General features: G+C 53.9%; 1 protein-coding gene across 1 annotated transcript in view; it reads right to left on the bottom strand.

Moving 5' to 3' along the window:
- The window catches only part of numbl (NUMB like endocytic adaptor protein), a 203,700-nt gene extending 178,329 nt beyond the window's left edge, over positions 1-25,371 (bottom strand). The window contains exon 1 of the mRNA XM_059985119.1: positions 25,292-25,371. The gene's annotated coding sequence lies outside the window, so the exon portion shown is untranslated. The remainder of the gene's footprint in view (positions 1-25,291) is intronic.
- Between the last annotated feature and the right edge of the window lie 297 nt (positions 25,372-25,668).

Here is a 25,668-nt window from a genome sequence, read left to right as displayed (position 1 = left end):
CCCAACATTCTTTGTCCTGCCAGATTTACAAACTCACTTTCTGCTCCACCTTGATACATACAGTACTGTGCAAAAGCCTTATGCGCCCTGTCTATGTATAGGTACTGAAGTTGTTGTACAGTACTGTCGCTCATTCCTGCACCAAAAATATATGCCTGCTCTGTAGATGCTATGTTTTATTCTGCGTTCTGTTATTGTTTTAACTCTGGTACTGCCTTCATATACTGTGTAAAGTTTGACAAGCTTTCCACAGATTCTCATTCATCATCATCAGAACGTGCTGTGTCGTACGATGTGGTTTCTGTCCACGATTGTTCTTGGCAAATTTTTCTACAGAAGTGGTTGGCCATTGCATTCTTCTGGACAGTGTCTTTACAAGGCGGGTGACCCCAGCCATTACCAATACTCTTCAGAGATTGTCTGCCTGGGGTCAGTGGTCACAGAACCAGGACTTGTGATCTGCACCGGCTGCTCGTACGACCGTCCACCACCTGTTCCCGTGGGTTCACGTGACCCTGATCATGGGGAAGGGGGGCTAAGCAGGTGCTACACCTTGCCCAAAGGTGACCAGCAGGCTAGATGAGGGAAAGGGCACCTTACACTTCCATTGGTAGAGACATACCTCCGCTCTGCTACCCGTATTCTCAGTACACGTGACAACAATAAACCATTTCCAGTTCCAAAATAGCGCCTGGAGATGCCTTGAGTCCACCTGGAGCCGCAGGACGCGGAGAAGATACCCAAGTCTCTGTCCTGGTTCAGTCCAGCAGATCCTCAGGACTTTGTCGCTGAGTCGAAGCAGATTACAGACACAAAAGATTCTGCAGGTGCTGGACCCCGGGGCAAGGTGCAGTCTGCTGGAGAAGTCAGTGGGTGGAGTAATATCTGTCAACAGACCATATGGGGCAGGCACAACCTGAAAATCAGCAAGAAGTAAGCCAGCATTTATGGAGGGAAGCAAACAGGCAAGAGCTTCTGTCTCGCCTGAGAAGTCCACTGAAAAATTTCCCTCCTCTCCTGAGATGCTGCCAGACCTGCTGAGTTCCTCCCACAGTGTATGTGTTTCTCTCTCTCTCAAGATAACCAGAATCTCTCTTCTGGGTCATGCCCTCTTCACGTTATAATCCTTGGGGAGGGGACACAGGAGCCTGAAGAGCCTCAACATTTTAGGCATGGCTTCTCCCCTTTCCACCACCAGTTATCTGATCAGCCTATGAAGTGGGAGGAGCTAGAAAAGATGGTGCCAGAGGTTTCTGCAAACCCAGGCAACTTCATCTAGTTTGTCCATGAAAGAGCGATTTCTGCTGCTGCTTCTTTTATCACGTCACTCATCTCAAGATGGCGGTGTTCCCGTCGGAGTCTGTGACCTATCACCGCAGCTCAAACTACGGTTCTCCGCGGCCTGTGGGATCTCATTCTTGGACTTGCCATGTGGCCCGGCGTTTTGACACCTCCAGGTGCAGACCGGAAGAGCCCAGCCTCTGCGATGTCGCTGACTGAAGTGTTGCGGGGGATTGTGTCTCTCTCTGTTGCCTGTGTGGTGAGGGGAGGGGCGGGGTGGGGGGGGGTCAGTGCTTTTGCTGGAGCAAGTGGGGGAGGGTCGACGCTCTTGCTGCTTCTTGTGTGTTGGGGGGGCTTTGAGGTTCTAACATTTTCTGTCATTCATTCTTTGGGATTGTTTTCTGTTTCATGGATGGCCGTGAAGAGTAAGAATTTTAAGTTGTACACTGATCTCAGATGAAACCATTTGAACCAAGGGCATTATCTCGTTATTCATCTCTTTGCACTACTAATTCATTTCTGAAACGGGAACGTTTTGTGTTGTACCACTGCCGCAAAAACAACAATTGTCAGTCCACGTGCCTGTGATAATAAACCCGATTTTGATTCTGACCGGGGCTCAGAGTAGCCCGCTGCGGTCACGCATTGAAACCGAAAGTTAAACCCCGAACAGGACGGGCAGAGTGCAGCCCCCGCCAGACACCGCGAAGGAGCCCGCCCCGGCACTCAGCTTGCATTCACATTAAGACGGTGACTACTTCGTTAAAACAGGCACGGGCTCTGAAAAGTGACCCGGTTGCACTTCGGGGAGTTTGCCTCTCCCGAGGCGTCTTTCACAGCTGAGGTTATTTCCGAGGCCACTTCACACTTGAAGCATTGGAGGATGGCTGACATTTGAAGCGTCTGAGGGAGACTGACACTGATGCGCGATAAACAAGGTGCTGTCTTGCACAGGCGGAGTGGGATTTCCGTTTCATTATTTATAACTGGCTATCACGACCAGGTTATCAATAGCAATCTCCATTTCAATTACTCATGCCGGATGGAGATGGAGACCAAATGCAGTGTTCGGGTCACGTCACAGCTGAGTGCATCGAAGCAGACACTAGTATTAATCCAACAGTTTTAAGGCAGGTGAATCAGCGTAAGGTCCGTCACTGGAGCATAAATCAGACAGAGCAAGGGAGTCCAGGGGTGAGCAGGTAGCTTAAAGCAAAGTCGAAATAAATATTTAGTCTTAGAGGAAAGTTTGAGAGAGAGCCAGAGACAGGTTTACAGAATAAGACCACGGTAGCACAGTGGTCAGCACAGCGCTTCACAGTACCGGCGACCTGGGTTCAATTCCCACCACTGTCTGTATGGAGTTTGCCCGTTCTCCCCGTGACCGCGTGGGTTTCCTCCGGGTGTCTGTACGGAGTTTGTACGTTCTCCCCGTGACCGCGTGGGTTTCCTCCGGGTGTCTGTATGGAGTTTGTACGTTCTCCCCGTGACCGCGTGGGTTTACTCCGGGTGTCTGTATGGAGTTTGTACGTTCTCCCCGTGACCGCGTGGGTTTCCTCCGGGTGTCTGTATGCAGTTTGTACGTTCTCCCCGTGACCGCGTGGGTTTCCTCCGGGTGTCGGTACGGAGTTTGTACGTTCTCCCCGTGACCGCGTGGGTTTCCTCCGGGTGTCTGTACGGAGTTTGTACGTTCTCCCTGTGACCGCGTGGGTTTCCTCCGGGTGTCTGTGTGGAGTTTGTACGTTCTCCCCGTGACCGCGTGGGTTTCCTCCGGGTGTCTGTACGGAGTTTGTACGTTCTCCCCGTGACCGCGTGGGTTTCCTCCGGGTGTCTGTCCGGAGTTTGTACGTTCTCCCCGTGACCGCGTGGGTTTCCTCCGGGTGTCTGTACGGAGTTTGTACGTTCTCCCCGTGACCCCGTGCTTTTGCTCCGGGTGTCGGTACGGAGTTTGATCGTTCTCCCTGTGACAGCGTGTGTTTCCTCCGGGTGTCTGTATGGAGTTTCTACGTTCTCCCCGTGACCGCGTGGGTTTCCTCCGGGTGTCTGTGTGGAGTTTGTACGTTCTCCCCGTGACCGCGTGGGTTTCCTCCGGGTGTCGGTATGGAGTTTCTACGTTCTCCCCGTGACCGCGTGGGTTTCCTCCGGGTGTCGGTACGGAGTTTGTACGTTCTCCCTGTGACCGCGTGGGTTTCCTCCGGGTGTCGGTACGGAGTTTCTACGTTCTCCCCGTGACCGCGTGGGTTTCCTCCGGGTGTCTGTACGGAGTTTGTACGTTCTCCCCGTGACCGCGTGGGTTTCCTCCGGGTGTCTGTACAGAGTTTGTACGTTCCCCCCGTGACCGCCTGGGTTTCCTCCGGGTGTCTGTGTGGAGTTTGTACGTTCTCCCCGTGACCGCGTGGGTTTCCTCCGGGTGTCTGTACGGAGTTTGTACGTTCTCCCCGTGACCGCGTGGGTTTCCTCCGGGTGTCGGTACGGTGTTTGTACGTTCTCCCCGTGACCACCTGGGTTTCCTCCGGGTGTCTGTGCGGAGTTTGTACGTTCTCCCCGTGACCGCGTGGGTTTCCTCCGGGTGTCTGTACGGAGTTTGTACGTTCTCCCCGTGACCGCGTGGGTTTCCTCCGGGTGTCTGTACGGAGTTTGTACGTTCTCCCCGTGACAGCGGGGTTTCCTCCGGGTGTCTGTACGGAGTTTGTACGTTCTCCCCGTGACCGCGTGGGTTTCCTCCGGGTGTCTGTAAGGAGTTTGTACGTTCTCCCCGTGACCGCGTGGGTTTCCTCCGGGTGTCTGTATGGAGTTTCTACGTTCTCCCCGTGACCGCGTGGGTTTCCTCCGGGTGTCTGTACGGAGTTTATACGTTCTCCCCGTGACCCCGTGCTTTTCCTCCGGGTGTCGGTACGGAGTTTGTACGTTCTCCCTGTGACAGCGTGTGTTTCCTCCGGGTGTCTGTATGGAGTTTGTACGTTCTCCCCGTGACCGCGTGGGTTTCCTCCGGGTGACTGTACGGAGTTTCTACGTTCTCCCCGTGACGGCGTGGGTTTCCTCCGGGTGTCTGTGTGGAGTTTGTACGTTCTCCCCGTGACCGCGTGGGTTTCCTCCGGGTGTCGGTATGGAGTTTCTACGTTCTCCCCGTGACCGGGTGGGTTTCCTCCGGGTGTCGGTACGGAGTTTGTACGTTCTCCCCGTGACCGCGTGGGTTTCCTCCGGGTGTCTGTACGGAGTTTGTACGTTCTCCCCGTGACCGCGTGGGTTTCCTCCGGGTGTCTGTACAGAGTTTGTACGTTCCCCCCGTGACCGCCTGGGTTTCCTCCGGGTGTCTGTGTGGAGTTTGTACGTTCTCCCCGTGACCGCGTGGGTTTCCTCCGGGTGTCTGTACGGAGTTTGTACGTTCTCCCCGTGACCGCGTGGGTTTCCTCCGGGTGTCTGTACGGAATTTGTACGTTCTCCCTGTGACCGCGTGGGTTTCCTCCGGGTGTCTGTAAGGGGTTTGTACGTTCTCCCCGTGACCGCGTGGGTTTCCTCTGGGTGTCGGTACGGAGTTTGTACGTTCTCCCCGTGACCGCGTGGGTTTCCTCCGGGTGTCTGTACGGAGATTGTACGTTCTCCCTGTGACCGCGTGGGTTTCCTCCGGGTGTCTGTACGGAGTTTGTACGTTCTCCCCGTGACCGCGTGGGTTTCCTCCGGGTGTCTGTACTGAGTTTGTACGTTCTCCCCGTGACCGCGTGGGTTTCCTCCGTGTGTCTGTGTGGAGTTTGTATGTTCTCCCCGTGACCGCGTGGGTTTCCTACGGGTGTCGGTACGGAGTTTGTACGTTCTCCCCGTGACCGCCTGGGTTTCCTCCGGGTGTCTGTACGGAGTTTGTACGTTCTCCCCGTGACCGCGTGGGTTTCCTCCGGGTGTCTGTGCGGAGTTTGTACGTTCTCCCCGTGACCGCGTGGGTTTCCTCCGGGTGTCTGTACGGAGTTTGTACGTTCTCCCCGTGACCGCGTGGGTTTCCTCCGGGTGTCTGTACGGAGTTTGTACGTTCTCCCCGTGACCGCGTGTGTTTCCTCCGGGTGTCGGTATGGAGTTTGTACGTTCTCCCCGTGACCGCGTGGGTTTCCTCCGGGTGTCGGTACGGAGTTTGTACGTTCTCCCCGTGACCGCCTGGGTTTCCTCCGGGTGTCTGTGCGGAGTTTGTACGTTCTCCCCGTGACCGCGTGGGTTTCCTCCGGGTGTCTGTACGGAGTTTGTACGTTCTCCCCGTGACCGCGTGGGTTTCCTCCGGGTGTCTGTACGGAGTTTGTACATTCTCCCCGTGACCGCGTGGGTTTCCTCCGGGTGTCTGTACGGAGTTTGTACGTTCTCCCCGTGACCGCGTGTGTTTCCTCCGGGTGTCGGTGTGGAGTTTGTACGTTCTCCCCGTGACCGCGTGGGTTTCCTCCGGGTGTCTGTAAGGAGTTTGTACGTTCTCCCCGTGACCACGTGGGTTTCCTCCGGGTGTCTGTACGGAGTTTGTACGTTCTCCCCGCGACCGCGTGGGTTTCCTCCGGGTGTCTGTGTGGAGTTTGTACGTTCTCGCCGTGACCGCGTGGGTTTCCTCCGGGTGTCGGTACGGAGTTTGTACGTTCTCCCCGTGACCGCGTGGGTTTCCTCCGGGTGTCTGTATTGAGTTTGTACGTTCTCCCCGTGACCGCCTGGGTTTCCTCCGGGTGTCTGTACGGAGTTTGTACGTTCTCCCCGTGACCGCGTGGGTTTCCTCCGGGTGTCTGTACGGAGTTTGTACGTTCTCCCCGTGACCGCGTGGGTTTCCTCCGGGTGTCTGTACGGAATTTGTACGTTCTCCCCGTGACCGCGTGTGTTTCCTCCGGGTGTCGGTATGGAGTTTGTACGTTCTCCCCGTGACCGCGTGGGTTTCCTCCGGGTGTCGGTACGGAGTTTGTACGTTCTCCCCGTGACCGCGTGGGTTTCCTCCGGGTGTCTGTACGGAGTTTGTACGTTCTCCCCGTGACCGCGTGTGTTTCCTCCGGGTGTCGGTATGGAGTTTGTACGTTCTCCCCGTGACCGCGTGGGTTTCCTCCGGGTGTCTGTAAGGAGTTTCTACGTTCTCCCCGTGACCGCGTGGGTTTCCTCCGGGTGTCTGTCCGGAGTTTGTACGTTCTCCCCGTGACCGCGTGTGTTTCCTCCGGGTGTCGGTATGGAGTTTGTACGTTCTCCCCGTGACCGCGTGGGTTTCCTCCGGGTGTCTGTAAGGAGTTTCTACGTTCTCCCCGTGACCGCGTGGGTTTCCTCCGGGTGTCTGTCCGGAGTTTGTACGTTCTCGCCGTGACCGCGTGGGTTTCCTCCGGGTGTCTGTACGGAGTTTGTACGTTCTCCCCGCGACCGCGTGGGTTTCCTCCGGGTGTCTGTATGGATTTTGTACGTTCTCCCCGTGACCGCGTGGGTTTCCTCCGGGTGTCTGTACGGAGTTTGTACGTTCTCCCCGTGACCGCGTGGGTTTCCTCCGGGTGTCTGTACGGAGTTTGTACGTTCTCCCCGTGACCGCGTGGGTTTCCTCCGGGTGTCTGTAAGGAGTTTGTACGTTCTCCCCGTGACCGCGTGGGTTTCCTCCGGGTGTCTGTACGGAGTTTGTACGTTCTCCCCGTGACCGCGTGGGTTTCCTCCGGGTGTCTGTGTGGAGTTTGTACGTTCTCCCCGTGACCGCGTGGGTTTCCTCCGGGTGTCTGTACGGAATTTGTACGTTCTCCCCGTGACCGCGTGGGTTTCCTCCGGGTGTCTGTGTGGAGTTTGTACGTTCTCCCTGTGACCGCGTGGGTTTCCTCCGGGTGTCGGTATGGAGTTTGTACGTTCTCCCCGTGACCGCGTGGGTTTCCTCCGGGTGTCTGTACGGAGTTTCTACGTTCTCCCCATGACCGCGTGGGTTTCCTCCGGGTGTCGGTATGGAGTTTGTACGTTCTCCCCGTGACCGCCTGGGTATCCTCCGGGTGTCTGTGTGGAGTTTGTACGTTCTCCCCGTGACCGCGTGGGTTTCCTCCGGGTGTCTGTACGGAGTTTGTACGTTCTCCCCGTGACCGCGTGGGTTTCCTCCGGGTGTCTGTACGGAGCTTGTACGTTCTCCCTGTGACCGCGTGGGTTTCCTCCGGGTGTCTGTAAGGGGTTTGTACGTTCTCCCCGTGACCGCGTGGATTTCCTCCGGGTGTCGGTACGGAGTTTGTACGTTCTCCCCGTGACCGCGTGGGTTTCCTCCGGGTGTCTGTACGGAGTTTGTACGTTCTCCCCGTGACCGCGTGGGTTTCCTCCGGGTGTCTGTGCGGAGTTTGTACGTTCTCCCCGTGACCGCGTGGGTTTCCTCCGGGTGTCTGTACGGAGTTTGTACGTTCTCCCCGTGACCGCGTGGGTTTCCTCCGGGTGTCTGTACGGAGTTTGTACGTTCTCCCCGTGACCGCGTGTGTTTCCTCCGGGTGTCGGTATGGAGTTTGTACGTTCTCCCCGTGACCGCGTGGATTTCCTCCGGGTGTCTGTAAGGAGTTTGTACGTTCTCCCCGTGACCGCGTGGGTTTCCTCCGGGTGTCTGTACGGAGTTTGTACGTTCTCCCCGCGACCGCGTGGGTTTCCTCCGGGTGTCTGTGTGGAGTTTGTACGTTCTCCCCGTGACCGCGTGGGTTTCCTCCGGGTGTCTGTACGTAGTTTGTACGTTCTCCCCGTGACCGCCTGGGTTTCCTCCGGGTGTCTTTACGGAGTTTGTACGTTCTCCCCGTGACCGCGTGGGTTTCCTCCGGGTGTCTGTGCGGAGTTTGTACGTTCTCCCCGTGACCGCGTGGGTTTCCTCCGGGTGTCTGTGCGGAGTTTGTACGTTCTCCCCGTGACCGCGTGGGTTTCCTCCGGGTGTCTGTGCGGAGTTTGTACGTTCTCCCCGTGACCGCGTGGGTTTCCTCCGGGTGTCTGTACGGAGTTTGTACGTTCTCCCCGTGACCGCGTGGGTTTCCTCCGGGTGTCGGTATGGAGTTTCTACGTTCTCCCCGTGACCGCGTGGGTTTCCTCCGGGTGTCTGTACGGAGTTTCTACGTTCTCCCCGTGACCGCGTGGGTTTCCTCCGGGTGTCTGTACGGAGTTTGTACGTTCTCCCCGTGACCGCCTGGGTTTCCTCCGGGTGTCTGTGTGGAGTTTGTACGTTCTCCCCGTGACCGCGTGGGTTTCCTCCGGGTGTCGGTACGGAGTTTGTACGTTCTCCCCGTGACCGCGTGGGTTTCCTCCGGGTGTCTGTACGGAGTTTGTACGTTCTCCCTGTGACCGCGTGGGTTTCCTCCGGGTGTCTGTGTGGAGTTTGTACGTTCTCCCCGTGACCGGGTGGGTTTCCTCCGGGTGTCGGTACGGAGTTTGTACGTTCTCCCCGTGACCGCGTGGGTTTCCTCCGGGTGTCGGTACGGAGTTTGTACGTTCTCCCCGTGACCGCGTGGGTTTCCTCCGGGTGTCTGTGCGGAGTTTGTACGTTCTCCCCGTGACCGCGTGGGTTTCCTCCGGGTGTCTGTGCGGAGTTTGTTCGTTCTCCCCGTGACCGCGTGGGTTTCCTCCGGGTGTCTGTGCGGAGTTTGTACGTTCTCCCCGTGACCGCGTGGGTTTCCTCCGGGTGTCTGTGCGGAGTTTGTACGTTCTCCCCGTGACCGGGTGGGTTTCCTCCGGGTGTCTGTGCGAAGTTTGTACGTTCTCCCCGTGACCGCGTGGGTTTCCTCCGGGTGTCTGTATTCAGTTTGTACGTTCTCCCCGTGACCGCGTGGGTTTCCTCCGGGTGTCTGTATGGAGTTTGTACGTTCTCCCCGTGACCGCGTGGGTTTCCTCCGGGTGTCTGTATGGAGTTTGTACGTTCTCCCCGTGACCGCGTGGGTTTCCTCCAGGTGTCTGTATGGAGTTTGTACGTTCTCCCCGTGACCGCGTGGGTTTCCTCCGGGTGTCTGTACGGAGTTTGTACGTTCTCCCCGTGACCCCGTGCTTTTCCTCCGGGTGTCGGTACGGAGTTTGTACGTTCTCCCCGTGACCGCGTGTGTTTCCTCCGGGTGTCTGTATGGAGTTTCTACGTTCTCCCCGTGACCGCGTGGGTTTCCTCCGGGTGTCTGTATGGAGTTTGTACGTTCTCCCCGTGACCGGGTGGGTTTCCTCCGGGTGTCTGTGCGGAGTTTGTACGTTCTCCCCGTGACCGCGTGGGTTTCCTCCGGGTGTCTGTATGGAGTTTGTACGTTCTCCCCGTGACCGCGTGGGTTTCCTCCGGGTGTCTGTATGGAGTTTGTACGTTCTCCCCGTGACCGCGTGGGTTTCCTCCGGGTGTCTGTATGGAGTTTGTACGTTCTCCCCGTGACCGCGTGGGTTTCCTCCAGGTGTCTGTATGGAGTTTGTACGTTCTCCCCGTGACCGCGAGGGTTTCCTCCGGGTGTCTGTATGGAGTTTGTACGTTCTCCCTGTGACCGCGTGGGTTTCCTCCGGGTGTCTGTATGGAGTTTGTACGTTCTCCCCGTGACCGCGTGGGTTTCCTCCGGGTGTCTGTATGGAGTTTGTACGTTCTCCCCGTGACCGCGTGGGTTTCCTCCGGGTGTCTGTATGGAGTTTGTACGTTCTCCCTGTGACCGCGTGGGTTTCCTCCGGGTGTCTGTATGGAGTTTGTACGTTCTCCCCGTGACCGCGTGGGTTTCCTCCGGGTGTCTGTACGGAGTTTGTACGTTCTCCCTGTGACCGCGTGGGTTTCCTCCGGGTGTCTGTGTGGAGTTTGTACGTTCTCCCCGTGACCGGGTGGGTTTCCTCCGGGTGTCGGTACGGAGTTTGTACGTTCTCCCCGTGACCGCGTGGGTTTCCTCCGGGTGTCGGTACGGTGTTTGTACGTTCTCGCCGTGACCGCGTGGGTTTCCTCCGGGTGTCTGTGCGGAGTTTGTACGTTCTCCCCGTGACCGCGTGGGTTTCCTCCGGGTGTCTGTGCGGAGTTTGTACGTTCTCCCCGTGACCGGGTGGGTTTCCTCCGGGTGTCTGTGCGGAGTTTGTACGTTCTCCCTGTGACCGCGTGGGTTTCTTCCGGGTGTCTGTATTCAGTTTGTACGTTCTCCCCGTGACCGCGTGGGTTTCCTCCGGGTGTCTGTATGGAGTTTGTACGTTCTCCCCGTGACCGCGTGGGTTTCCTCCGGGTGTCTGTATGGAGTTTGTACGTTCTCCCCGTGACCGCGTGGGTTTCCTCCAGGTGTCTGTATGGAGTTTGTACGTTCTCCCCGTGACCGCGTGGGTTTCCTCCGGGTGTCTGTACGGAGTTTGTACGTTCTCCCCGTGACCCCGTGCTTTTCCTCCGGGTGTCGGTACGGAGTTTGTACGTTCTCCCCGTGACCGCGTGTGTTTCCTCCGGGTGTCTGTATGGAGTTTCTACGTTCTCCCCGTGACCGCGTGGGTTTCCTCCGGGTGTCTGTATGGAGTTTGTACGTTCTCCCCGTGACCGGGTGGGTTTCCTCCGGGTGTCTGTGCGGAGTTTGTACGTTCTCCCCGTGACCGCGTGGGTTTCCTCCGGGTGTCTGTATGGAGTTTGTACGTTCTCCCCGTGACCGCGTGGGTTTCCTCCGGGTGTCTGTATGGAGTTTGTACGTTCTCCCCGTGACCGCGTGGGTTTCCTCCGGGTGTCTGTATGGAGTTTGTACGTTCTCCCCGTGACCGCGTGGGTTTCCTCCGGGTGTCTGTACGGAGTTTGCCCGTTCTCCCCGTGACCGCGTGGGTTTCCTCCGGGTGTCTGTATGGAGTTTGTACGTTCTCCCCGTGACCCCGTGGGTTTCCTCCGGGTGTCTGTATGGAGTTTGCCCGTTCTCCCCGTGACCGCGTGGGTTTCCTCCGGGTGTCTGTATGGAGTTTGTACGTTCTCCCTGTGACCGCGTGGGTTTCCTCCGGGTGTCTGTGTGGAGTTTGTACGTTCTCCCCGTGACCGCGTGGGTTTCCTCCGGGTGTCTGTACGGAGTTTGTACGTTCTCCCCGTGACCCCGTGCTTTTCCTCCGGGTGTCGGTACGGAGTTTGTACGTTCTCCCCGTGACCGCGTGTGTTTCCTCCGGGTGTCTGTATGGAGTTTCTACGTTCTCCCCGTGACCGCGTGGGTTTCCTCCGGGTGTCTGTATGGAGTTTGTACGTTCTCCCCGTGACCGCGTGGGTTTCCTCCGGGTGTCTGTATGGAGTTTGTACGTTCTCCCCGTGACCGCTTGGGTTTCCTCCGGGTGTCTGTACGGAGTTTGTACGTTCTCCCCGTGTCCCCGTGCTTTTCCTCCGGGTGTCGGTACGGAGTTTGTACGTTCTCCCCGTGACCGCGTGTGTTTCCTCCGGGTGTCTGTATGGAGTTTCTACGTTCTCCCCGTGACCGCGTGTGTTTCCTCCGGGTGTCTGTATTGAGTTTGTACGTTCTCCCTGTGACCGCGTGGGTTTCCTCCGGGTGTCTGTAAGGGGTTTGTACGTTCTCCCCGTGACCGCATGGGTTTCCTCCGGGTGTCGGTACGGAGTTTGTACGTTCTCCCTGTGACCGCGTGGGTTTCCTCCGGGTGTCTGTATTGAGTTTGTACGTTCTCCCCGTGACCGCGTGGGTTTCCTCCGGGTGTCTGTACGGAGTTTGTACGTTCTCCCCGTGACCGCGTGGGTTTCCTCCGGGTGTCTGTGTGGAGTTTGTACGTTCTCCCTGTGACCGCGTGGGTTTCCTCCGGGTGTCTGTGTGGAGTTTGTACGTTCTCCCCGTGACCGCGTGGGTTTCTTCCGGGTGTCGTTACGGAGTTTGTACGTTCTCCCCGTGACCGCGTGGGTTTCCTCCGGGTGTCTGTACGGAGTTTGTACGTTCTCCCCGTGACGGCGTGGGTTTCCTCCGGGTGTCTGTGCGGAGTTTGTACGTTCTCCCCGTGACCGCGTGGGTTTCCTCCGGGTGTCTGTACGGAGTTTGTACGTTCTCCCCGTGACCGCGTGGGTTTCCTCCGGGTGTCTGTACGGAGTTTGTACGTTCTCCCCGTGACCGCGTGGGTTTCCTCCGGGTGTCTGTACGGAGTTTGTACGTTCTCCGCGTGACCGCGTGGGTTTCCTCCGGGTGTCTGTATGGACTTTGTACGTTCTCCCCGTGACCGCGTGGGTTTCCTCCGGGTGTCTGTACGGAGTTTGTACGTTCTCCCCGTGACCGCGTGGGTTTCCTCCGGGTGTCTGTACGGAGTTTGTACGTTCTCCCCGTGACCGCGTGGGTTTCCTCCGGGTGTCTGTACGGAGTTTGTACGTTCTCCCCGTGACCGCGTGGGTTTCCTCCGGGTGTCTGTACGGAGTTTGTACGTTCTCCCCGTGACCGCGTGGGTTTCCTCCGGGTGTCTGTACGGAGTTTGTACGTTCTCCCCGTGACCGCGCGGGTTTCCTCCGGGTGTCTGTATGGAGTTTGTACGTTCTCCCCGTGACAGCGTGGGTTTCCTCCGGGTGTCTGTACGGAGTTTGTACGTTCTCCCCGTGACCGCGTGGGTTTCCTCCGGGTGTCTGTACGGAGTTTGTACGTTCTCCCCGTGACCGCGTGGGTTTCCTCCGGGTGTCTGTATGGAGTTTGTACGTTCTCCCCGTGACCGCGTGGGTTTCCTCCGGGTGTCGGTATGGAGTTTGTACGTTCTCCCCGTGACCGCGTGGGTTTCCTCCGGGTGTCGGTATGGAGTTTGTACGTTCTCCCCGTGACCGCGTGTGTTTCCTCCGGGTGTCTGTACGGAGTTTGTACGTTCTCCCCGTGACCGCGTGGGTTTCCTCCGGGTGTCTGTACGGAGTTTGTACGTTCTCCCCGTGACCGCCTGGGTTTCCTCCGGGTGTCTGTATGGAGTTTGTACGTTCTCCCAGTGACCGCGTGGGTTTCCTCCGGGTGTCTGTACGGAGTTTGTACGTTCTCCCCGTGACCGCGTGGGTTTCCTCCGGGTGTCTGTACGGAGTTTGTACGTTCTCCCCGTGACCGCGTGGGTTTCTTCCGGGTGTCTGTACGGAGTTTGTACGTTCTCCCCTTGACCGCGTGGGTTTCCTCCGGGTGTCTGTACGGAGTTTGTACGTTCTCCCCGTGACCGCGTGGGTTTCCTCCGGGTGTCTGTACGGAGTTTGTACGTTCTCCCCGTGACCGCGTGGGTTTCCTCCGGGTGTCTGTACGGAGTTTGTACGTTCTCCCCGTGACCGCGTGGGTTTCCTCCGGGTGTCTGTGTGGAGTTTGTACGTTCTCCCTGTGACAGCGGGGTTTCCTCCGGGTGTCTGTATGGAGTTTGTACGTTCTCCCCGTGACCGCGTGGGTTTCCTCCGGGTGTCTGTACGGAGTTTGTACGTTCTCCCCGTGACCGCGTGGGTTTCCTCCGGGTGTCTGTACGGAGTTTGTACGTTCTCCCCGTGACCGCGTGGGTTTCCTCCGGGTGTCTGTATGGAGTTTGTACGTTCTCCCCGTGACCGCGTGGGTTTCCTCCGGGTGTCTGTACGGAGTTTGTACGTTCTCCCCGTGACCGCGTGGGTTTCCTCCGGGTGTCTGTATGGAGTTTGTACGTTCTCCCCGTGACCGCGTGGGTTTCCTCCGGGTGTCTGTATTCAGTTTGTACGTTCTCCCCGTGACCGCGTGGGTTTCCTCCGGGTGTCTGTACGGAGTTTGTACGTTCTCCCCGTGACCGCGTGGTTTTCCTCCGGGTGTCTTTCCGGAGTTTGTACGTTCTCCCCGTGACCGCGTGGGTTTCCTCCGGGTGTCTGTATGGAGTTTGTACGTTCTCCCCGTGACCGCGTGGGTTTCCTCCGGGTGTCTGTGTGGAGTTTGTACGTTCTCCCCGTGACCGCGTGGGTTTCCTCCGGGTGTCTGTACGGAGTTTGTACGTTCTCCCCATGACCGCGCGGGTTTCCTCCGGGTGTCTGTATGGAGTTTGTACGTTCTCTCCGTGACCGCGCGGGTTTCCTCCGGGTGTCTGTATGGAGTTTGTACGTTCTCCCCGTGACCGCGTGGGTTTCCTCCGGGTGTCTGTACGGAGTTTGTACGTTCTCCCCGTGACCGCGTGGGTTTCCTCCGGGTGTCTGTACGGAGTTTGTACGTTCTCCCCGTGACCGCGTGTGTTTCCTCCGGGTGTCGGTATGGAGTTTGTACGTTCTCCCCTTGACCGCGTGGGTTTCCTCCGGGTGTCTGTGCGGAGTTTGTACGTTGTCCCCGTGACCGCGTGGGTTTCCTCTGGGTGTCTGTACGGAGTTTGTACGTTCTCCCCGTGACCGCGTGGGTTTCCTCCGGGTGTCTGTACGGAGTTTGTACGTTCTCCCCGTGACCGCGTGGGTTTCCTCCGGGTGTCTGTACGGAGTTTGTACGTTCTCCCCGTGACCGCGCGGGTTTCCTCCGGGTGTCTGTATGGAGTTTGTACGTTCTCCCCGTGACCGCGCGGGTTTCCTCCGGGTGTCTGTATTGAGTTTGTACGTTCTCCCCGTGACCGCGTGGGTTTCCTCCGGGTGTCTGTACTGAGTTTGTACGTTCTCCCCGTGACCGCGTGGGTTTCCTCCGGGTGTCTGTATGGAGTTTGTACGTTCTCCCCGTGACCGCGTGTGTTTCCTCCGGGTGTCTGTATGGAGTTTGTACGTTCTCCCCGTGACCGCGTGGGTTTCCTCCGGGTGTCTGTACTGAGTTTGTACGTTCTCCCCGTGACCGCGTGGGTTTCCTCCGGGTGCACAGACTCAGGATGAGATTTAATATCACCGGCATTTGTCACGAGGTTGTTAGCTTTGCAGCTGTACCATGCAGTACATAATAATAGAGAATGAAGTAGTGAAGTACAGTCAGTATGTATATAATAATTAAGTAGTGCAAAATAAATCCGAATTTAAAACTTGGTAGCTTGCCGGGCAGCGCGGCTCGAAGGCCGGAAGGGCTCACTCCACACCGCACCACTCCTGAGGTAGATTTAGGCCACTCAGCCCGTCGTCAACTTTAGAGTTGAAGGGCGCCCTGCTGTTCCCCGTCTCAGCAACTGTGATCTGTCAGTCTGCGGGTCCGGTGCGACTGGCTTCCTGAGCTTGCCGACCCGTTCTATTAACGCTACACATGCACGGGGATTCACTCAGATCGAGACCATCATGGGGACTCTGCAACATAATCACATGACAGCTGGCAGGCGCAAAGGAAGATCCCACGACAGCAATCATCGTCAGTGGAGGCAGGAGAGGCCGCAGATGCCCCTCGCAGAGGGTTGGAGGGATAGCACGTCGGGCAGCGTCTATGGAGGGGAATGGACTGCCCATTCTACGGCTCATGCTCTCAGTAAGTTTGTCTTCTTTTGCACCTCGGTTGTTTATCAGTCTTTGTGTTCAGCTTTTTGTGCGTTTGTTTTCAGCAAGAACCTGAACCCCAGGGGGGTGTAAGGTAGCACCTCCCTCAGTCTGGCTCACCATGGACGCGGTGTACTTGCTGTCTAGAAACACAAGCCAGGGCAGTGCGGTACGGAGAGCAAGCTGTTGCCCCTGTAGGAGGCTACCCCTCTCCACACATCTGATGGACCCAAAGGAACAGCAGAGATCGATACAGTTTGGCACCAGCAGCATCACAGGAGCTGCCAGTCAGCGTCGAACTCAACGTAGGATTGCCTTAGGGACTCCAGCTCTGGAATTTTCACTCCTAAAGCCTTCCCCATGGCTGGGTATAGGAGCAAGGCAGCGGGGGCTTAAGTTCTGAGTTTTCCTTCTCCAAGATGAGCTGCCGACCACGGCTGATGAGCCCCGTCTGCCCAAGGCGACTGGTTTTAAGTTCCCGTCACCTGCCTTTGCCCCTTCTCCTGCCAGTGGAATTGGTTCCACCGGGCTTAGCAGCTAAACGACTCAGGCCAGGAGCTGGACTTGGCTGTCAGAGGCTATTTGACACACATGCCATTGGGAGCTTTAATATGTAGTGGGAACTTCTCACCATTACCACCCCTGCTAAAGCAGCCTTGGGCAACATATACATACTTTGACAATAAATTTACTTTGAGATTTTGGGTCAAGACCATCTGGATTGGAATGGGGGAGAGATGGAACAAGAGACGGGTGGGTCCAGGTGAACTCATCACCCTGTTTTGGGTCACGACACTGAGGCCTGTCCTGTGGTGTGCTGCTCCCCCTGTACTGACCCCGCTGGGGCACAGCTTTCCCGTAGAGATGCCTCTCCAAGAGTGCGGTACTTTCTCAAAAGACCCTCGCCCTACAACAGTTCACCAGGCACTCAGAAGAACCAGACAGTGCAGTCCTTGGCTAAGTCTCTCAGGTAGTGCGGCACACCCTCAGGAGATCCCCTGATGGTGAGATCTTCCACCAAACTCTCTCTCTCTCTCTCTCTCTCTCTCTCACATGGTACTCCCTCAGGAGATCCCCTGATGGTGAGATCTTCCACCAAACTCTCTCTCTCTCTCTCTCTCTCACATGGTACTCCCTCAGGAGATCCCCTGATGGTGAGATCTTCCACCAAACTCTCTCTCTCTCTCTCTCTCTCTCTCTCTCACATGGTACTCCCTCAGGAGATCCCCTGATGGTGAGATCTTCCACCAAACTCTCTCTCTCTCTCTCTCTCTCTCTCTCTCACATGGTACTCCCTCAGGAGATCCCCTGATGGTGAGATCTTCCACCAAACTCTCTCTCTCTCTCTCTCTCTCTCACATGGTACTCCCTCAGGAGATCCCCTGATGGTGAGATCTTCCACCAAACTCTCTCTCTCTCTCTCTCTCTCACATGGTACTCCCTCAGGAGAACCTCTGATGGTGAGATCTTCCACCAAACTCTCTCTCTCTCTCTCTCTCTCTCTCACATGGTACTCCCTCAGGAGAACCTCTGATGGTGAGATCTTCCACCAAACTCTCTCTCTCTCTCTCTCTCTCTCTCTCTCTCTCTCACATGGTACTCCCTCAGGAGATCCCCTGATGGTGAGATCTTCCACCAAACTCTCTCTCTCTCTCTCTCTCTCACATGGTACTCCCTCAGGAGAACCTCTGATGGTGAGATCTTCCACCAAACTCTCTCTCTCTCTCTCTCTCTCTCTCTCTCACATGGCACACCCCTCAGGAGATCCCCTGATGGTGAGATCTTCCACCAAACTCTCTCTCTCTCTCTCTCTCTCTCTCTCTCACATGGTACTCCCTCAGGAGAACCTCTGATGGTGAGATCTTCCACCAAACTCTCTCTCTCTCTCTCTCTCTCTCTCTCTCTCACATGGTACTCCCTCAGGAGATCCCCTGATGGTGAGATCTTCCACCAAACTCTCTCTCTCTCTCTCTCTCTCTCTCGTCTCTCTCTCTCTCTCTCTCTCACATGGTACTCCCTCAGGAGATCCCCTGATGGTGAGATCTTCCACCAAACTCTCTCTCTCTCTCTCTCTCACATGGTACTCCCTCAGGAGAACCTCTGATGGTGAGATCTTCCACCAAACTCTCTCTCTCTCTCTCTCTCTCACATGGTACTCCTTCAGGAGAACCTCTGATGGTGAGATCTTCCACCAAACTCTCTCACACTCTCACACTCTCTCTGGCACCATGGTACTCCCTCAGGAGATCCCCTGATGGTGAGATCTTCCACCAAACTCTCTCTCTCTCTCTCTCTCTCTCTCTCTCTCTCACATGGTACTCCCTCAGGAGAACCTCTGATGGTGAGATCTTCCACCAAACTCTCTCTCTCTCTCTCTCTCTCTCTCTCTCACATGGTACTCCCTCAGGAGATCCCCTGATGGTGAGATCTTCACCAAACTCTCTCTCTCTCTCTCTCTCTCACATGGTACTCCCTCAGGAGAACCTCTGATGGTGAGATCTTCCACCAAACTCTCTCTCTCTCTCTCTCTCTCTCTCTCTCACATGGTACTCCCTCAGGAGAACCTCTGATGGTGAGATCTTCCACCAAACTCTCTCTCTCTCTCTCTCTCTCTCTCTCTCTCACATGGCACACCCTCAGGAGATCCCCTGATGGTGAGATCTTCCACCAAACTCTCTCTCTCTCTCTCTCTCTCTCTCTCTCTCACATGGTACTCCCTCAGGAGAACCTCTGATGGTGAGATCTTCCACCAAACTCTCTCTCTCTCTCTCTCTCTCTCTCTCTCTCACATGGTACTCCCTCAGGAGATCCCCTGATGGTGAGATCTTCCACCAAACTCTCTCTCTCTCTCTCTCTCTCACATGGTACTCCCTCAGGAGAACCTCTGATGTGAGATCTTCCACCAAACTCTCTCTCTCTCTCTCTCTCTCTCTCTCACATGGTACTCCCTCAGGAGATCCCCTGATGGTGAGATCTTCCACCAAACTCTCTCTCTCTCTCTCTCTCTCTCTCTCTCTCTCTCTCTCACATGGTACTCCCTCAGGAGATCCCCTGATGGTGAGATCTTCCACCAAACTCTCTCTCTCTCTCTCTCTCACATGGTACTCCCTCAGGAGAACCTCTGATGGTGAGATCTTCCACCAAACTCTCTCTCTCTCTCTCTCCTCTCTCACATGGTACTCCCTCAGGAGAACCTCTGATGGTGAGATCTTCCACCAAACTCTCTCTCTCTCTCTCTCTCTCACATGGTACTCCCTCAGGAGAACCTCTGATGGTGAGATCTTCCACCAAACTCTCTCACACTCTCACACTCTCTCTGGCACCATGGTACTCCCTCAGGAGATCCCCTGATGGTGAGATCTTCCACCAAACTCTCTCTCTCTCTCTCTCTCTCTCTCTCTCTCTCTCACATGGCACACCCTCAGGAGAACCTCTGATGGTGAGATCTTCCACCAAACTCTCTCTCTCTCTCTCTCTCTCTCTCTCTCTCTCTCCTCTCTCTCTCTCTCTCTCTCTCTCTCTCTCTCTCTCTCTCTCACATGGTACTCCCTCAGGAGAACCTCTGATGGTGAGATCTTCCACCAAACTCTCTCACACTCTCTCTGGCACCATGGTACTCCCTCAGGAGAACCTCTGATGGTGAGATCTTCCACCAAACTCTCTCTCTTTCTCTCTCTCTCTCTCTCTCACACATGGTACTCCCTCAGGAGAACCTCTGATGGTGAGATCTTCACCAAACTCTCTCACTCTCTCACACTCTCTCTGGCACATGGTACTCCCTCAGGAGAACCTCTGATGGTGAGATCTTCCACCAAACTCTCTGTCTGACACCGTGGACCGTGGTACTGCAAGAAGAGAACCTCTGACTGTGAGATACTTCTACCAATTGTCTATCTCTCTGCAATGCGGCACTCCCTCAGACGAATCTCTCTGACAGTAAGATGTCTCTAAGGAACTTTCTTCAGACAGAGGCTGGTGAATCTGTGGAATTCACTGCTACAAAGAACTGAGGAGGCCAAGTCATTCAATATTTTTAAAGCAGAGGTTAGTAGGATGTTGGTTAGTAAAGGTGTCAAAGGTTATGGGGAGAAGGCAGGAGAGAGGGGTTGAGACGGTTAATAAATCAGCCATGATGGAATAGTGGGACCGACTCGATGGGCTGAATGGCCTAATTCAGCTTCTGTTATGGTTTGTAACTCAAAACATTAAACTAATTCAAAGAAAGATGCAGGAGTCCGGGAATATGGGTCTAACTTCAAGTTTACTTTAGGCGAGGGGTGCACATATCATGTGGTAGTGTGATGATGTAGGCAATTAACGTATTTTTAAATATAACTGTATTGAATAATGTAAACAGCAAAGAATGCTTAATCAAGCAATATATTTAAAAGATTACTCAAATATTACTGAAATATTAGATACACAACAGCTGCGATATTTTATTGTATTATAATTTTCTCCTTTCCTCCTGTCTGATTCCCCCTCCCACACCCACCTACCTTCTTCATCTCCTGGTCTCAGCTATCATCAGCCAGTTTGCACCCCGCCCCCTCCCCTTTGGGTCTTGGGCTGAAACATTGGCTGTTTATTCCTCTCCCTACGTGCTACCTGTCTTGCTGAGTTCCTCCAGCACTCTGTGTGCGTGGGTGTTGATGGGTGGTGGAAGATGAGGGCTGGGTGATAGACTATTTGTGGTCCTGAGCTAAATACTGCCCGAAATCTTGGGCAGAAAAGTTCAAAGTAAATTTTATCATCAAAGTACAGTCGGCCCTCCTTATCTGCAGATTCCACATAGGTGGATTCAACCAACCGCGGATCGGGAAAACCCGGAAGTTCTCTCTCCAGCACTCGATGCTTGAGCACGTACAGACTATTTTTTCTTGTCATTATTCCCCAAACAATACAGTATAAGGACTATTTACATAGCATTTACATTGTATTAGGTATTATAAATAATCTAGCAATGACTTAAAAGTACAGGCATCCCCAGGTTATGAATGAGTTCCATTCCTGAGTCCGTCTTTAAGTCGGATTTGAAGTCAGAACAGATACATCTGGTATTATTTAGCTTCAGTTAGTCAAACGTTTTTCTTAGTATATAGTACATATTTTACCCTTCTATGCATATAAAACACTTAAGATACATACATATTTCAATAATTAAGCCAGTGCGTTGTTTAGTAATAATTGTAGCTTTCATCGGAGCAGGGCCTTTCACATGCTCCACTAAAATTGTTCCGATCGTTGACCGACTGCAGCCTAACGCTTTTCTAACAACTGATGGCCTTTCACCTCTTTCTAATCGCTTTATTACTTCCACCTTATTTTCAATCGCGATCGTGATTATTTTCTCTGATTCAGGTTAAATAAGGGATTTGAGCATCCGCGTTTTTTGGTATCTGCGAGGGGGGTCTCGGAACCAATCCCCCACGGATAAGGAGGGCCGACTGTACATATATGTCACCATATACAGTACAACATTGAGATTCATTTTCCTGCGGGCATACTCACTAAATCCGTAGAATAATAACCAGAACAGAATCAGTGAATGACTGCCCAACTAGCCTATTCAACTAGAGTGCAGAAGACAACAAGCGGTGTAAATACAAAAGGAAGAACTAATAAATAAATAAGCAATAAATATTGAGAACGTAAGGCGAAGAGTCTTTGAAAGTGAGTCTATTGTTTGTGGCAACATTTCAATGTTGGGGCAAGTGAAGTTGAGTGTAGTTATCCCCTTTGGTTCAAGAGCCCAATGGTTAGGGGTAACACCTACTCCTGAACCTGGTGGTGTGAGCCCTCTATCTGATGACAGCAGCGAGAAGAGAGCATGACCTGGGTGGTGGGGGCCCCTGATGATGGTTGCTAATTTCCGACAACAATGTTTCATGTAGATGTGCTCAGTGGTCGGGAGGGCTTTACCTGTGATGGACCGGGCCAAATCCACTATTTGTAGGACTTTCCATTGCAGGGCATTGGTGGTTCAATACCAGGCTGTGATGGAGCCAGTCAATACACCCTCCATAAGGATCTATAGAAGTGTGTCGGCATTTTAGATATCATGCCGAATCTCTACAATCTCCTAGGGAAGTAGAGGTGCTGCCGTACTTTTGTCATAATTGAAGTAAAACATGATGGTGCTAGTTATCATTATTGGAGTTCTGTGGGCTGCAGACAATTGAGGTGTGTGAGCAACACTCACTAAATGCTAAGGAACAAAATTCCTTCTTATGTAAGTCCTTTATTTCTTCCACCTTTCACCTCCCAGGGTCTCACGCCAGCTAACCCCAGATTGTACTCCTCACCCACACACTCATCATTATGTGTCATATCGTATGACATCATCATTATGTGTCACATCATATGACATCATCATTATGTGCTGTGCCACATGACGTGGGTGAGTGTAGTCTTCATGATTATGATTGTTCTTGGCAAACTTTTCCACAGAAGTAGGTTTGCCATTGCCTTCTTCTGAACAGTGTCTTTACAAGATGGGTGACCCCAGCCATTATCAATACTCTTCAGAGATTGTCCGCCTGGTGTCAGTGGTCACATAACCGGACTTGTGATCTGCAGCGGCTGCTTGTACGACCGTCCACCACCTGCCCCCGTGGCTTCATGTGACCCTGATCGGGGGAGGGAGTTAAGCAGGTGCTACACCTTGCCCAAGGGTGACCAGCAGGCTAGAAGAGGGAAGGAGCGTCTTACACCTCCTTTGGGAGTGACGCATCTCCACCCCAACTCCCACAACCACACACAAGCTGGGAGATTTAGAGTGGCCGATTTTAACCTACTGACCCAGACGTCATTGGGATGTGGGAGGAGACCAGACCACATGGGATGGGGGAACCCATGAAATCACAGGGGAAGTCTGTAAACTACACACACACACACACACACACACACACACACACACACACACACACACACACACACACACACACACACACACTCACACACACACACACACACACACACACACACACACACACACACACACACACACACACACACACACACACACACACACACACACACACACACACACTGCCCAAGGTTGGGATCAAACTCGCAGTGGAGATGTCAGGCAGCGGCGCCACTAGTTATGCCACTGTGTCACCCCAGTGGCGGACAAACAAGAACTAGACATGCTCTCTTCTTGTTGCTACCATCAGGAAGAAGGTACAGGAGCCTCAGGTTCCACACCACCAGCTGCAGGAACAGTTAATACCCCACAATCATCAGACTCCTGAACCAGTGTGGATAACTTCACTCACCACAATGAGCCTCAGGTCCCACACCACCAGGTTCAGGAACAGTTATTACCCCACAACCATCAGGCTCCTGAACCAGTGTGGATAACTTCACTCACCACAATGAGCCTCAGGTCCCACACCACCAGGTTCAGGAACAGTTATTACCCCACAACCATCAGGCTCCTGAACCAGTGTGGATAACTTCACACACCACAATGAGCCTCAGGTCCCACACCACCAGGTTCAGGAACAGTTATTACCCCACAACCATCAGGCTCCTGAACCAGTGTGGATAACTTCACTCACCACAATGAGCCTCAGGTCCCACAGCACCAGGTTCAGGAACAGTTATTACCCCACAATCATCAGGCTCCTGAACCAGTGTGGGTAACTTCACTCACCACAATGAGCCTCAGGTCCCATACCACCAGGTTCAGGAACAGTTATTACCCCACAATCGTCAGGGTCCTGAACCAGTGTGTGGATAACTTCACTCACCACAATGAGCCTCAGGTCCCACACCACCAGGTTCAGGAACAGTTATTACCCCACAACCGTCAGGCTCCTGAACCGGTGTGGATAACTTCCCTCACCACAATGAGCCTCAGGTCCCACACCACCAGGTTCAGGAACAGTTATTACCCCACAACCATCAGGCTCCTGAACCAGTGTGGATAACTTCACTCACCACAATGAGCCTCAGGTCCCACACCACCAGGTTCAGGAACAGTTATTACCCCACAACCATCAGGCTCCTGAACCAGTGTGGATAACTTCACTCACCACAATGAGCCTCAGGTCCCACACCACCAGGTTCAGGAACAGTTATTACCCCACAAACATCAGGCTCCTGAACCGAAGGGGACAACTACACTCAACTTCAATTGAATTGTTTCCACAGCCAATTGACTTGCGTTCAAGGCCTCTTCATCCCAAATTTTCAATATTTATTTTTATTTGCTTATTATTATTATTCCTTCTTTTTCTATTTACACAGTGTGTTGTCTTCTGCACTCAGGTTGAACACCCTCGATGGGTAGTCTTTCATTGATTCTGTTATAGATTTATTATTCTACAGATATATTGAAAACTGTTCCAAGAGGACCACAACCTTGCTGTGGTTAGAAGACTTGCATGCCTCAATGACCCAGAGAATTATGTTGTCTGGAGTCAGGACTTCCTGCTTTGGCTCTCGGTAGGGTCACCCATGCCAAACAGGTCAAAGGGTAGAGGCCAGGCTAAGAGCTGTCCATCGGATCTCCAGGTTCGGGGGTTCAGCTCAGCGCTATCAACCCTGACTGGTCAAACAAAATTGTTACAGAAACAGCAATGAAGAATCCTTCTACATCTGAGTGTGACTGTATTCCTGAGTCTCCACCTGGGACTTGCATGCCTGACGGGAGTGAAAACCGAGCGGAAGCTACTGACATGACGAAGGAAGCCCTGAACACCCCCAGAGATGGAGGACATTCATTGCTGCCCTAAACGCCAGCAGTGTAACGGGAAGCCGAGTGAGAACTATAAAATGAATCTCTGGGTTGTTTATGGTGACACATATGTAGGGAGTTTGAAAATATATTTACTTTTAACTTTGAACATAGCAACTTAAACACCATAAAATGGCTTGGTCACTCAGAGAAAATTTGTTTTGAGCTATGTGAGAGAGATCAGAGTAGGTGAGCAGTAATCTGAGTAGGTTTGAAAGGAGGCAGGGGTGAGGTTTAGGGAGGTATCTCCACAGCTGGTGGGGCTGACGGAGAGCGGAGGAACTGGGGAACTGGAAATTGTTTATTATCATCACGGGTACTGAGTACAGTGAAAAGATCACTTCGCATACTGTTTACAGCAGGGTTTCCAATCTGGGGTCCAGGAACCCCTGGGTTAATAGTAGGGGTCCATGGCATAAAATGGTTCATACAGATCAAATCATTACACAGTGCATTGAGGTAAAACAAGGTCAAACAATAACAGACGCAGAATTGAGTGTAACGGCTACAGAGAACGTGCAGTGCAGGTAGACAGAGAGGTGCAGGATCATATTGTGGTAAATAGATCTCACAACTTGCCCATCGCCTCTCCCTGGTTCTGGGTCATACGGGGAATCATTCAAGAGTCCGATAACAGTGGTATAGAAGCTGTCCTTGAGCCTGTGGAACGTGAGATGTGCTTTCAAACTTTTGTATCTTCTGCCCGATGAGAGGGAGGGGGAAAGAAGACAGGAACGTCTGGGTGTGTGGGGGTCTGTGATTACGCTGGCTCCTCCACAGAGTCCACGGAGGGGGGTGGTACCTGTGATGTGCTGAGATGTGTCCGCAACTCTCTCTTGGTTCCACACTAAGCCGTGATACATCTGGAGAGGACGTGCCCGGAGAGATTGGAGAGTGTTGAAGGGGACCAGCCAAGTGGGTGGAACTGAAGGCTCGGTGATGTTGGGGAGTTGAGACAGTACTAAGGTCAGTGTTGCTCAGAGAGGTAATAATGTTGATCACAGAAGGAACTATCTTACCCAGTGGCCTGGTTGCATCCTCTGACGTGACTGCAGTGCAATGCCGTCGCCGTTTGCCTGGAAGTCGGGTTCCCTTGTCCTCTACCCCCTTGGTTGGAGGTGGCTGGGTTGAAACCAGTAGCTAAATTGAGAAGAAAATTTGGGATGAAGACTGTAGCTTGTTCTCCATTTCTGCATCTTCACAACCCCACCGCCCTTCATCCCTGTTTAAGCAAGCAATGTGTTTTAAACATCTGGATCAAGGAACAAATTTATTTGCTATCTACATTTACACTTATTAGGAATTTATGTTGGTCTGGGTGCAACATGCAGTAAGAATTTTTTTTTAACATTACCGATGACCAGGCTCAATATGCAGTATACAGCCTGAAATTCAT

Source organism: Hypanus sabinus, chromosome 11 (assembly GCF_030144855.1).
Source record: "Hypanus sabinus isolate sHypSab1 chromosome 11, sHypSab1.hap1, whole genome shotgun sequence".
NCBI lineage: Eukaryota > Metazoa > Chordata > Chondrichthyes > Myliobatiformes > Dasyatidae > Hypanus > Hypanus sabinus.
Note: the sequence above shows the minus strand (reverse complement) of the source record. Positions and strands in the feature narration are given on the sequence as shown.